We start from the raw sequence: 14523 nt of genomic DNA, 5'->3' as shown, positions 1-14523 counted from the left end.
GGGGGGCATATGTGGTAGATGGCTCGGGGAGACTGTACATTCCTAATTCCTCAGCCAACGGGGCAAGGAAGAGGGCAACGTGCGACCCAGAGTTTAGGATTAAAGGAGGCTGTGTCCTCTGAAACATCAAGAGAGAAACCCCATGGGGGTATGGCCCAGAAGATTCTCTCCCATTATTTAAATAAAGTTGAGGACTCCTTTGTCTCCTTGATGGACATTGGCTTTTCATAGTGTGTGTCTCCACACAATACTGACTGTAGATGCAGTGGCTCCAATAGCAAACATGCAGGAATAGAACCATGCTGACTGAAAAGGATGGATGATTTGGATAAGGAGACAAGCCAGAGCACGTGCCTCTGTTCATTAGATTACTGAGATCCTGTTACACATTTGTACCATGTGCTCAATGGAAGTCTAAACATCCCTCTCTTCTTTGTCTTCTTGCTATAGGTAGGAATCAGTAGCTTCTTCCCAACCTAAAATTTGGCCTTGGCTAAGGATGCAATGAGTACCTCCATTCATTATTGATGAAATTTCCTGTATATGGGACAGTGCATGAAAACGCTTCAGAGGCTGTATTCAGGTTATTGCTGCTATAGGCTACAAAGAGCACATTGCTGCAGCCTCAGCACTGCTCAGCATTACCCTCCCTTGGCCTTGATCCTGAAGCAGCTGCCAGCTCCAGTTGCTGCTGTCTCAGATGCTGTCTGCCTGCCCATAGCCCATGGTATCCAGGGGGATCCTATGGTTTTGCAGGCATTATCTGAGGTGTGTCTGGCAAGTTGTCACAAAGCGTTTTCTTCACGTGTGCTGACTGGTTTGGAGAGCCACAGCAAGTGGTCTTGTAGTGTTGCTTTCTCTTTGAGTAGAGAGCCTACAAGCTAATCCTGGGCAACCAAGCACTACAGCCATTTGCACATCACAGTTGAAGACCAGCCTCTGTGAACACTCAGCAAAGCTCAGTCTTCAAAGCAATTATGGAAAGTGAAAGGATACAGCACACCTGATGGGAGCCCATTAATAAGGCTGCAACCTTCTTTTTTTTTTTCCTTTTTTTTTTTTTTAGCAGTGTTACCTCCAGCCTGGATGCTTTTGGTATAAAAGATATTCAAGAAGTGAGGCTTTTCTCTTACAGCACAGGCAACCAGGTGGTTTCCCCAAAGCTCAGCATCAGTTGTGAAAAGGGCTGGTGATGAATACCAATCTGATGGGGATAAGGGGCAGATGATTTCAACCACTGCAACCCTGGTATGATAATGTTATTGCCAGAGAACTGAGATTTTTAGTAAATCCATTGCTCATATGGCAAAATGCATTGCTAAAAGAGCCCGGCAATATTTAGAGTGGGAAATTTATTTTTCCCCAAATTGCTTTTGTTTTGTTATTCCATTATTATAATATTTCTTCTGCTTCCTTTCAACATGATTGTTTTTCAAATCCTAAACAAAAGAAGAAGGCAAATTATTCTGCAGCAGTATATGAGTTGGCATAGAGTAACAGAAGGAGCTATTACGATCTGTCAGACAACTACTTATTTAGGGACTTTTGAAACTACTGATAATTGACTTAGTAGAATAAAACAGCTTTTCTGGAACTGATGGAGCCTATTGTTTAAGTACTTACCACATTTGCTGCAAGTCATTTAAAAATGCTACTGACCCTGGAAGGAATGGTGGAAATGTGAGGTGCAATGGTGCTATTTTATACAATTTTACTAACCTGACTGCATAAATAAGATTTGAAGTGTAAGGTGGTCACAAATTTAAACCCCAGTGGCAAAGTCAGTAGGAGTCAGCTGGAGACTGGAAGAAACAGATAATAATATGCAAGGCACTCGGCTGTGTCAGCCTGACAGCCTCTCTGTCTGCTCCACAGGACTCCTGTGAAGGTTGCCATGGGCTCAGATCCATGTGTCCCTGATGCATATTCAATACCAGACCCCATCTCACTCTCCAGAACAGGGCAAGTTGTGCAGACATACAAGAATGACACATGCACATAAGCACCACATCAGCTGGAGCATGGAACTGGATGCTTAGTGATACCCAAGGACCTGTGGGAATCAGTCCCCTAGGTCCCTTGGAAGCACAGAAAACCTGAGAAGGCATTTGTAAATCTAAATCTTAAAATCTGGGCATCTTGTCAAGCTGTGCTGCACAGTCTCACAGCAGTGGTTGCTGTTCATGGAGACAGATGTGGGCTTGCTTTAATGCAGCCCAGCATAGCTGGGAGATGCATTAAGGAGCTCAGAGGTTCCTCATTTCTCTTTCTATGGTTAGGACACCCATCTGGGAAGTGCAAACTAGGAGTCTGGATAATCTTCATCTGAGAAAGACACTGAACAAAGTCTCCCACATCACATGCTCCAGTCTCTGACAATTTTGATGCAAAAGATTCTGGTGGGAACTGCCTGTGCTTTGTATTAGAGAGGATAACAGGATCAGTTCCCAATGAGAGGCCATTGATTTGCTTCATTAATGAGGGGAATGCAGGTAAGAACTTGCTGGCATATTCTTTTCTATATTTTCTCAGACAGGATGAAGTTCACAAGCCCAGCAGGTCCTGGCAGCATCTGTTCTATGTGGTTTACACTCATGTGCTTCCACAATCATTCAGTATGTTTGTGAGAGGGGCAGTGTTGTCTGGATTCTTTCTAAGCATTTGCTGTCCTCTTGATCCCCATACATGCTGTGGACATAGCCAGGATTCCTCTACTGCTCTGCTGCTGCTCTGATTTGATTGTTGAGCAAATCTTATTTCTAATATGATCATGATATGATCTAACATGATATAATATGGTCTAATATGATAATGGAAATCTCATTTCTAATATGATCATATGCACAGCCCTTAAATTCTACTTGAGCAAAATTTCTAGCTGGAAAAAAGTTCTTGTATCTGCCAAAATATAGATTATAAAAGCTTAAAAATACTAGCAAAATTTTTGAGGAACTGTAAAAAGAAAGTAAATTGCAAACCCTTTGTGGCAATGGTGAAATATTTTAGAACAAAAACTCAGCATACTTTACCTGGAATATGAAAATATTTGTGGAGGTGCATGTTTGTTGAAGGTGTTGTCGGTTACCACTAAGAAAAACAGAGACCCATCTTTTCCAAGTCCATAGCATGGTATTGGGTATAGCAGTGAAGAAATTATGAAGTCTGAATTTATCTTCACTGTGCTTGCACAAATCTGACTCTCTTTGCTTTCAGTGGAATTACTCCAGATTTATACTGATATGAAAAGAGAATTTACCTTGCCTAGATTTTTACCTACACACAATAAAATAAATGCCAGTCTCAAACTCTGGATGCCCTTGACTGTGTTTGAAGAATATTAATATATAACTTACTGGCTCCAGCAATTATCTCCAAATCATGATACCTCAGTTGCAGCATAAATGTAGCATATATTTAATTAGTCACACTAACAAAATCACTAACTTTGTTGCTTACTAAAAGTGAAATATCTCTCCTCTCTGTGACAATGTCAGTGTCATGGGTAAGACTTAGATTCTTGCTGTATATGAAGGTTATATTTATGGAAGAGGCCATTTATCAGCTGAAGACAATAAAGACTATGTCTAAATTCATAGTCTGAGACAGAGAAAATGATACTGTTTTTATGACTTCTTTTCAGGACTGTACAGATATATTGTGCTGACACTCTATACATATATTCACCTACATGAAAATAAACATACAACTGAATCTTAAAATTGGATATAAAGCAAAGCAAAGGGGTATTAAGAACATGAAACTTAAAGACACACTGCATTTTTTGACTGTCTTTCCCAATAGAAAATCTGAGGGCTAAGAGAAGCTGGTCCACTGGGAAAGCAGGTCATAGCCCTGTTTTTTGGGCACAGTTTGAGTGATCCATCTGAAATCTTTTGGAAAGAAGTTTATCTGACAGGAAAATCTATTCTGTAGCAAGCACCAGTCACTGACCATCAAGCATAACCAACCTTCTTCAAAGCAATTCCCTGATTCCCTTAGGAGGTCAATTCATCCACCTTTGTTAAGGGATCACCAAACATATAAAGTGGTGACTTATGGGGGCACTGTATTACACTTCTGTCACAAAGCTCATAAGCCATCAGTGCACATGCCTTTGGACCTGCTGTTTGCAGCCTACGCTCTGGTTCACATCTGGTTTCTGGGCATCTTTCTGGAAAGCGGCCTTTCCCTGCAGAAGGAAAAAAGCTGTGATCAGAAGAGCCATTCACATGCAGCTCTTAGGGCCTGTTCCTGCCAGCTCTCACTACAGGCTGTTGTAATGAGCTTTGCTTTTCTGAGATGCTCTTTTCTCTTCTTGCTATTCTTGTGGTTACCCGGGAATGTCAACATGTTCTCATGCTGAAATTGCAACAACAGTGTGAAAGCTCTTTCGAATAAAGGAGTGAGAATGAAACAGAAGAAAGAAAACAAGAGAGAAGAAAAGAGGAAAGAGGAAAAAAAAATTAAAAAGACAAGTTGTATCTATTTTTATGTCTTTGTTTGGTTTAGTTTGTTTATTTATTTGTTGTAGTTTCCTGCAAAGAATCTTCACTTGAAGAACTGTTTAGAATTGGTGAACAGTCCTGAAAATCCACCAGCTTCTAGTAACATGCCAGGTACATTCTAGTCTGTTTTAAGCCATAAATTATTTGATCTGGAATGGATTTATGAATGTTCCTTATGAAATCATTCTCAGTATAGACAGAATTAACTTGTAAATAAAATGTGAAATAACATTGCATGCATTTTATAGCACATAACTTTCTCTTTGTCTTTTTTCTTTCACATTGAATATAGCCTTTACCTATTGTTTTCAGTTAAGTCTTAATAACAAGTATTGAGTTTTAGAGTGTATTTGTAAGACAACATATGCATGCAAATATATTTAGATGTACATGCAAATTCAACACAACCCTTAGGCTGCCAGAGTGGTAAATGTTGTATTTTGCTGCACAAAAGGCTAAGGACCTCTGGCTCAGAGGGAATTTTTATAGATGTGCAGTATGGGATACTAGCATTATCCTAAGTGGTGGCACTCTATAATGTTGCTCATGATTATGTCTTAGCATTAATTAGGGAGAGACAGATTAGCTTGGAAAAACCAGAAGTGTAAGTTAAAGTAGAAATTATAACCTTGTGCTCTTATAACTACCCTGATAAGAGTAATTTTCTGACTCTACCTCCCACAACTGACTTACCCTTCCACCCAGACTTTTCCCTTGACATTTGACCCTTCTGTTGAAGAGCCTTACTCATGAAGGGAATCAGCTCTTGGCTGTCTGCTGATGTCCAGTGTTATAAGGACTGTGATCTAGAGAAAAAAAATATACAGGTTTAATATTATTATTCAGACTTCACAGTATCTCTTGCTGTCACACAGACAAAAATGAGAAGTTCTGTGGGGTTTGTCTGCGGACATATGAGGTTAAGGGTAAAAGAGATGCCTTTAAAGAGAGTAGGAAAGGTCCGAAGACCCTACATGAGCCAGCAAAAATGCTTATTGAATTTACAGTTCCACCAATTGACACAGCTGATTGCAAGGTACAGTAATTGCACAACTATAAGGCACACTTCTGGGTGTAGGCAAAATTCCACACTTTTGCCCATATATAAGGCGCACTGGACTATAAGGTGCACTTTTTATTCTGCAGTGAGGATCCGCCACCGGCTCCCCCTGTGCAGTTGTTGGCCATGGGCCTGCCTCAACCCAGCAGCTGCGGCACCGCGGCCCCGCGGCCCTGCCTGCACCCAACGGCCATGGCCCTGCTGGCTCCCCCCACAGCTTGTGGCTCACACTTCTGGGTTGGCAAATTTCCGAACTTTGTACATCATATAAGCACACTGGACTATAAAGCGCACTTCTGGGTTCGGGCCAAAATTTTAGTCAAAAGGGTGCGCCTTATAGTCGTGAGATTACTGTAATTACTTTGCAGTGACAAAGTAAAAAATACATAGAAAGAAAAGACAAAGGCAATCTTCCTTAAGAGATAAGTGTGACAGAAAAGAATAGTCAGTAGAAGAACCAGAGAAATACTGGTTCACACTCAGGTAATCTTATGATTCCTGAAAAACAAGATTGCTCAACATTTTTAAGTTTTCATCCCTAAAAATTATATTAATATTAACTTTAATAACATGAAATTGAAAAAATTCTTCTTTGTATGTGTTAATTAAAACACAGTATATTACACTCTAGCTGCTGAATATTGTCAGACATATAGGGAATCTATTGATCTAGGAATCCATTTTATCTGTTAGTTATAGCAATTCTTCAGTTTTATCACATGTGAGCAGACTGCAAATTATACAGAAAGCTAGATAAACCTGATTATTTTAGTAGTCTTGGGTGAATGGGAAAACAAGGAATAAGTAAGATTCCCCTCTCTTAAAGATATCAATCAGGTGACATGAGAAATGGCTTGACTCTTAAATTTAATCTCAGAGATTTGAGTTTTGCTATAAGGCCACCTACTGTTAATTCATTTTCATAAGTGTATTAAAACATTATTTAAAGGTACTCCATTTATACCTGAAGACATAGAGAATAAACCTGTTGATGGTGTGATCTCTGCTCAGGTAAAAGGATCTCCTTTCTCTTGAAGAAATTTTGTGTATTCATATTTCATACGTAAAAGAGAAACAATTCTCCCCACCTCCTAAATTTTTAAGTAAAGTGGAAATTTAAAAAAAAATACAACACAACTAAAGGAAATGTTTTAAAAATTAATTAAATAAAAAAGAAAGGAGAAAACTAGAGTAAAGAAAAAACAAGAAAGTGCAAGTGTATGGGCAAACTCTGGAATAAGTCTAAAGATCAAAAAGTGAAATAGATGTCCAGGAAAAAAGGTTAAAAAGGACCATAGTTAAAATCAAAATCACAAAAAGCATGCTAAAATTTTAGAGAAACTAATCTTCAATGAAGGTAAGTTGCTTCTTATTCAAACCTATCAGAAAAAGAAAGCTAGCCTAGTTCCAAGGTCTTGTGAAGAAAGAATATTTTTCTAACGTGTACTTATTGCAGATAGGCTGACTGGATCATTCCTATATCACAATCATTCTATAAAGGGAATGAGCCTGAGGAAATATTTCAGACTGATGTGTCAATGAAAGAGTTTTAAAATAAGTTAACACACTTAAGAGCAACAAATCACTAAAACTTAGTACCACTGTTTCTAGACTTCTAAAAAAAGGTAAATATAAAATTTTTGAGCTGCTGATTAACACTTGAAATTATTGTTTATATCTGTCTTATTGGCAGAGAAAAGAACATGAGAAACATGCCATCAAGCTTTAAAGTAAAGCTCCGCTATGATTCTGGGAAATATGAATCAGTAAATCTGATTTCCACAAAACCATTGAAATTAAATGACTTGATAATGAAGAAATTTAGTAATGCAGTAAGGAATATGGCATATTTGGGAATAGGCTTTTGGTGAAAGTCATAGTTTTATTACAATTGAGAAAAGAATAAATGAGCATTGGATATGGCTGATCCAAAGGATACAATGTATGTGGATTTTCAAAATGCATTCAACATTATCTCTTTTAAAGAAACTAAGCACTCCTGGGATAACAGAGGAATTTTTCTTACGGATTAATGGGTGATCAAAGAAGGTTAGAAACAAATGACATGTTTATACAGTGGAGAAATGGAGGAGGTTTATGTACCAAAAAATTTGCAAAATCTTCTTAAGATCAGTTCTGGGACATATATAAGTTCAACATATGAACTGAAATGGAACTGAAAATGAGGATGAATCTGTTGTCACTCACTGTTAAGTCTCTTCAGCACACAGACATTTTTGGTATAGTCTGTCTTAAAGTTGGCTCTGAAGAGTTACAAAAGGATCTCACAGCCATGAAAAACTAGAGAATAATTCATCAAATTCAATTCAATGTCAGTGAAAGCAGGGACGTGTGCACAAAAAAGTAAGTTTTGCTCCAGGTACACTGTCAAGGGTTATAAACATATTTTTATGAGATATATTAATTGTGGGTAATTCTCTGGATGCATCAATCCAATATTAAATGACAGTGAAAACGGTAAAAAGAAGATTGAGAAAATAAAATTTGTGGAAAAAATTCTTTCTCTTTAAGTTGGCCAAATTACGTATTTTTTTAAAAGAGATCAACACTATCAGGAACACTTCAGCTTACAAAATTCAAAGCTGCTTATTTAAAGAAAAAGAGCATAGCAGAAGAGATGCCAATCATTAATTAATAATACCACAAAAAGATGGAAATGTACTCACTGAACTGGAAGGTTTAGTTTGAAAAAAATTCTACCAGCCCAATCATTCCTTGTCTTGGAGATGCATACTTTCTAATGTGCACTAAGGTTCTTTATCTGTTTTCCAAAGTGTTTTTCCAAATTGTGATTGACGCCAGTCAGCTCCTGAGAGTGTCTCCCATCTCTGGAATGGGATGTTTGTAAATGCTCCTTGCTGTCCCAAAGCCAACCCTTGGCTGAGCATTGGCCCTCAGCAAGTCAGGAACTTCATCCCTCTGTCCTTTCTGCTGGTGTTCCACATAGAAATATTTGTTCTGAAGACTGTAACTACTACACAACAACACAATCATACTTTAAAATCCTTTTTTGGTTTTGTTTTCTTTTTTTTTCCTATTAGAAGCAAGTTTTTGTACTATCACCCAGCTCCCAGGGCTGGTGTCCCACCCAGCCTTGGTCATCCCCATCCCCATGGAGCCTGAGGTGTGCTCTGCTCTCTGGGCTGGATCTCCCTGCCCATCCCTGGGGAGCCCTGCAGCCCCAGCCCCTCTCCAGGCATGCCATGGCTCCCCAACACCTACATTTACTTCCTCATCCATGTATACAAAACAAAGTGAGTCTGGAAAATGTAGTTAATGTTACTACTCTGAGAAAAAATCACATTCTCCAGCCTAAGTCCAATCAGAAGTCCCAAGCAGTGGTGGCCTGTGAGCATCTGAACTTGAATCTTATTTAGATGACAGCAAACAGGCAGAACAAAAAGGCATGGAAGCAAGTTTTTGTTGTAAGAAGGAGAGTTGGGTCCTCAGTTTATTACTCTGCTGTGTAGAGGGACTGTGCCTTGTTGAACAGTAGCTTTGTCTTTACACAGAAAGTGGCTATTATTTGTCAAAAGGGACATAGTGATTTCTCTGCAGAAGTGTGTATTTTTGTGCAGAATTTTTAAATTTCTAAGTATTATATTAATAAGTAACAATTCATAAACATTTCATCTCACTAGCAAATCCTGAAACAGTCGTTACACCTAAACCATAATTAAAAGAGGAAAAGTAACTGGTGCTACCACTCCAGTTTTATATTTGCATAACACAATTAAAGTTAAAAAGATTCTCCCCAGTGCATGTCAGGACCTATGCTCTCTTTCTTGACAGGAAATACAGATACTCTTAAATTTCCCTGCCTATTTCACTTTAGAAGACCAAACTATGGAAAAGCACTGACCAATCTAAAGTACTTATGTATCATGTTTTGTAAATAACTCTTGTGTTTTTAAGCAGAGAAATCATCTAAGAGACAATATACTGAATTCCAAAGTGGGAATCTCACCACAGGTAGTAGGAGAAAGAGATATAAACGTTGACATAAGTAATTTCTACCAATACCTGAGTGGCACCCTGAAATTCAAAGGCATGAATTCTAACTGGGGACTCAATTTCTAAATATTATTTCTTTAAAATAAAAGACAACTTGGCAACGTGGTTTGCAATGTATTGTGGCCTATTTAATAAATAAACACAGAAATCACTGATTGAAGATATTTAGTTAATTAGTGGAAAAGAGCTTTGACGAATGCCAGGAAATAATTTCACAGTCGAGGCATAGTTCTATCTCTGTTTTGAATAATTCATAGAAAATACTCCTCTAAAATGCCAAATATTTTATTCCTGGATAAAGCTGACTGCCTTATTGTCTACTTTAAAAGTCAGTTATAGATTATGTCTACTTTTTAATTCCCATAAGGAAATGACACATTTTCATCCCGTTAAAGATTAACATTCACTTTGACCCTGTACTTTATGAAAATAAATTTAAAATGTTACATTTTTTGATAGCACTACAGCTCTAAACTTGCTGATTAATATCCATGGGGATATGCAACTCTAGCTGCAAGCTAGTTAAAATAAAAAAGTGCTGCTTGTGCACTGTTTGCAGCTCAGAGAATAGCAGGTGGTCACTGTTTACCCTGCTAAAGGAAGCCATTCGGTGAGAGAAAGCTCATTTTGGACCAAAGCTGAATGCCACGCCTGAGTGATTCTACTCCTAATAAAATAGCCCAGAGTCTCATTCACGTTGTTTCATTTGAATGAGAATTAGCTACCGGTGATGGCATATCCAGGAGCTGCTGTTTTAAAATGGTTCTCCAGGCATGTTTATTAGACTTTCAGTCAAAGAATTTGAGAGTAATCTGTTAATGAGTCCACACTTTCCACGTTTGACTTTGCCCTTGAAAGTCAAGCAAAGGCAGCTCAGGAAGGAGCAGGGGGAGTGGGGACAGAGTGTCCTCTCCCAGTGCCAGCCACCCTTGGTTCCTGGTGGGCACCATGGAGGGGAGGGAGCTATATATTTTCATTAAGTAAAGGAAATGTATCTGCTCAGTGTGATTCCAGTGAGACTAGACAGCAGCCCATGCTCAGAGAGCACAGTGTCAGTGCAATCACCATACATAACACCATGATCACTACCAGGGCACGGTGTTTTAACAAGCTGAGATACGAATGCCTTTAGTTTTGTAGGTAACAGATTCTCCTACAACCACTTGTAAAACTCAGTCCTGGAAAAGCTGGTGGGTTTTGCCTGGTAGACCTTTGCAAGGCAGGGGACTTTCACCCTACATCTCTGAGGCCTGGCTGTGTAACAAGAGGGGCTGGGATGTCTCCTCTTACACGCACAGAATGTCAGAGCTCCTCAAAAACAGCAGTTCACATGCTCTAATCATGAGCGGTATACTTCTCTAACCAGTCCACAGTAAAATGAAAACTACTGGGGTATAATTTCACCTTCTCATAGGCTACCAAAACAAGCTAAAAATTCTGCATGCCTCAGGAACTCACCTTTTCAATTTTAATTACTATTTTTTATTTTCTTTAGTTTTTTCCTTCCATATAAACTGTGGAATTAAAAATTATAAGATATTTAGACTGTTGCAGTTGGTCAACTAGCAAGCATCTCTGAAGTTATTGAAGTTATTGTAAGGAAAATGGGAAAATGGTAAAACCACTTATTTGAGTTCACTCTAGGTACCTATGATATACAGGTCATCAGAAATATGTTACGTAGCTTCTAGTCATGCAAAGTTAAATAAATAGAAGAGAGGTTAAAAATTCAACTCTCCTAGCAGGTTTGAAGTGGTTCAGTTGATATTTTAAATTCAAAATGGAATATTTTTTTTTAAATAACACATGCATCTATGGTCAAGTGAAAACACCAAAGTACTTTAAACATACTTGTATTTTGAGAACATTCCAGATTGTGTGACAGCAACCAGTATTTGAAATCTTCTTATAATCTGTGTCATTTGTAGCTTTTCAATCAGATGGATGGCTAAAAGAAATGGATTGACCTTTAACACATGGAACATTTATCTAGAAATTTCTGAGACATTTAGAATTTTACTTTAAACTAGGTTTGGTTATTTCTTGCCCGCAATGTTTTTCTTTTTAAACATTTTTTTCAATACTGAATTAATTTAGTCAAAGACTTCTTAGAGTCTTTGACAGTTCCCTGCCATTTAAGAAATGTTACAATCTTAGTTAACATGCTTATCATTGCAAGAACAGCACCATCTAATCAATCAAAGGCAAATATGGAAACTCGTTTGTGTGTTTTCTTTTCGATCACATGACACTGACTGCCCTGTAGCTCTTGTAATGTCTTATCAATAAAGATTCGCTTCTTTTTTAGATTATTTTTGTGTCAATTTAACAACAGAAGAATACTGAACTCCTTGGTAAAGCTGAATCTGATTAAATGCTGAAAAATACTTTGTGAGAATTAGGTATTACTGAACCAAAGTCCAAAATAATGATGGGCACAAAGAAACTCTGGCTTATTATGCTGTCAAACTTGAAATCCTTCCGTTGATTTCCAATGAAATTCTTTATTAACATTAAAAGTTTGGTAGATAACTCAGACATTTTCTTGGGTTCACATGTTTTAGAACTGCTGGAGCGACACACTCCATTTCTCCCTCTCTGATCTGCTGACTCATTCATTTCCTCTTATCAGTGAAGATAAGAGGAAGACTGCTGGGTTAGAGCTTTTACTGTTCTTGTCCTATGCATCTGGCACTCTTTCCTTTAGAGATTAGACTATTTCCAACTGGGGAATTTTTAAAATAGCAAATTAAAATCTCTTTTTGCTTGATAAAGTATTTGATTGCTGAAACAATAGGATGAGGTATAGCCTCAAAAGTTATTGTAAAAGGTTTTTTCCTCTCCTTTAATATTTCGTTTTCATTCACCCTTGAGAGAAATGAAAATCATTTGTTTCCAGAATATATATGCTGCCAAATTCCTTGATCTTCTCTGCTGCTCCCCTTCTGAAGATTTTTGCTGTTGCAATTAGAAATTGAGACACTTTCCCCTCTCACAGGTCTTTATGATAACTTAAACATACACCAGCAATAGAAATTTCAACAGTGTATATATTCACAGAGGTTTTGACCTTCTTTCCAGATTAGCAACTGACAAAAAAAAAATCGTGGCTCTTAAAAAAAAAATACCACCCACTGTGAAAACTATTGAAGGGCTCTTTAAAATGATTGGCAGGATTGAGGATTTTCTGCAGTACTTTTCAGAGGCATGACTCACAGCAGAAGGTGGCCAGCTCTGCTGCCTGTGTGTGACAGGTAGGGAATAAAAAGCGAGATGCCAAGAGTGCAGGAGGAGAGGCACGGCTTGACAGGTGGCTGGGGATTCTCTCAGTCTCTGCAGAGGGGGAGCCAGAGGAGGAAGGGGATATGAGCTGGGGAGTGTTCTGTTTCAGTGCACAGTGCAGGGCTTTCTGGCAGGGAGTGATGTGAGTTAGAGGCTGTTTGGAGCCTCAAGAATCTTTGAGCTGTTTGACCTCAGACCACGTTTGGACACTGATTGGGCTGGTAATCAGAAATTTGGTCATTGCTGTATTGTTAGCATTGGACTCCTGTTTTGATGACTTCTTCTAGCAGATTAAAGTCTTGCTTGGACCCTAAAGAAGATAATTTCTCCTTCTATTGGCACTTTATTGATGGATTTTGACCCAGAGTTGGCTCCAAGATAACCTCCTCTGTGGCATTCCCTTGGAGATCACATTGATTGTGATCATCCAGAGCCATTCCAGCGGCCCAGATAGCAGGCAGTGCTCTCAAGCAAAGGTCGCCTGACTGCAGCAAAAATATGCTAAAAGTTCTAATGCCCTTCACAACATTGGAACCAAAGAAGAAATTTCTTTCCCAAAGGATTTACCAAATCCCCCAGTTGCTTTAGATTGCAGATATCTAGGAGGAAAATCCTACCTGGCTCTACTCCATGACTCACATGAGATACTTGAGAAAAAAATCAGAGTGCTTCCAGATGGACTTTGCCACTGTGGAGTTAGTGCAATATTTCCCCAGCAGAAATGCTATAATATTTCTGCCTAATTTTTGTTCTTGTCATGCTCTGTGTAGTAGGGAAGAGATTGGTGACATTTGGGTCACGACTTGGAGGCTGAAACCATGAGTTTCACAGCTATTAAATCCTAGCAGGAGGCACTAGGTCCTGTGTAAATGAAGTAGTTACTTCAAGAGCCCAGGTCAGTAACTTCACTTAAAACAGCAGTGATGTGGCTGGTGAAGCTTGTATAGATATAAAGCTTATTGGCAAGGTCACAGTGAGACAAAAATTACAGGTTTTATCTCGGTATACTCTCACATATACAAATGCAATATATACATATATGTGTAATCAAAGCTTGTCAGGCATAATGTGAAGGCTGATTTTATTGGGCTGGCAAATGACTTTTCTTCTGCTGATGGATGAAGTCAGAGCAGTTATGCATATCCCCTTGGCTATTCATGGGATACTATTAAAATGTCTATAAACCTGAGTGGTGTGCACTGCTCTGCTCTTATTCTTTACCCAAAGAAAATCCTTGTGAGTAACCTCAGACAGCTGCTTTCTCTCCTCTGAGAACTATTGTGCAAGAGTTTATCCTGCTCTGTTTCCCTTGCTCAGCTTGAAAACAAGCTTTTGAAGGGGCTGGTGTGAAACCCTGGTTAGCTTTACTCTTTTCTCTTCTCTGCTCCAGATGGCTAAGTCAAAGTCTTGTTCCTGGGTCTGGCTGGTATTGCCATGGGGTTATATGAAACTTAATTGAGCTTTGTGTCAGATGATGTTTGCTCTACTGGTGTCTTCACAACTATATGGATCTTCCCTTAAGAGAGTTTTTGGGAGATGTGAGGCTTGGGGAAGGGGAGGTGATTCTTCCTCATCAGGCCTCTGAGCATGTTTGGATGCAAAGTGATGAAGACAGTGCAGGATGAACCTGGCAAAGGAACA

Source organism: Catharus ustulatus, chromosome 1, assembly GCF_009819885.2.
Source record: "Catharus ustulatus isolate bCatUst1 chromosome 1, bCatUst1.pri.v2, whole genome shotgun sequence".
Taxonomy (NCBI): Eukaryota; Metazoa; Chordata; class Aves; order Passeriformes; family Turdidae; genus Catharus; species Catharus ustulatus.
The sequence above is the reverse complement of the archived record's forward strand: the minus strand, read 5'-3'. Positions refer to the sequence as shown.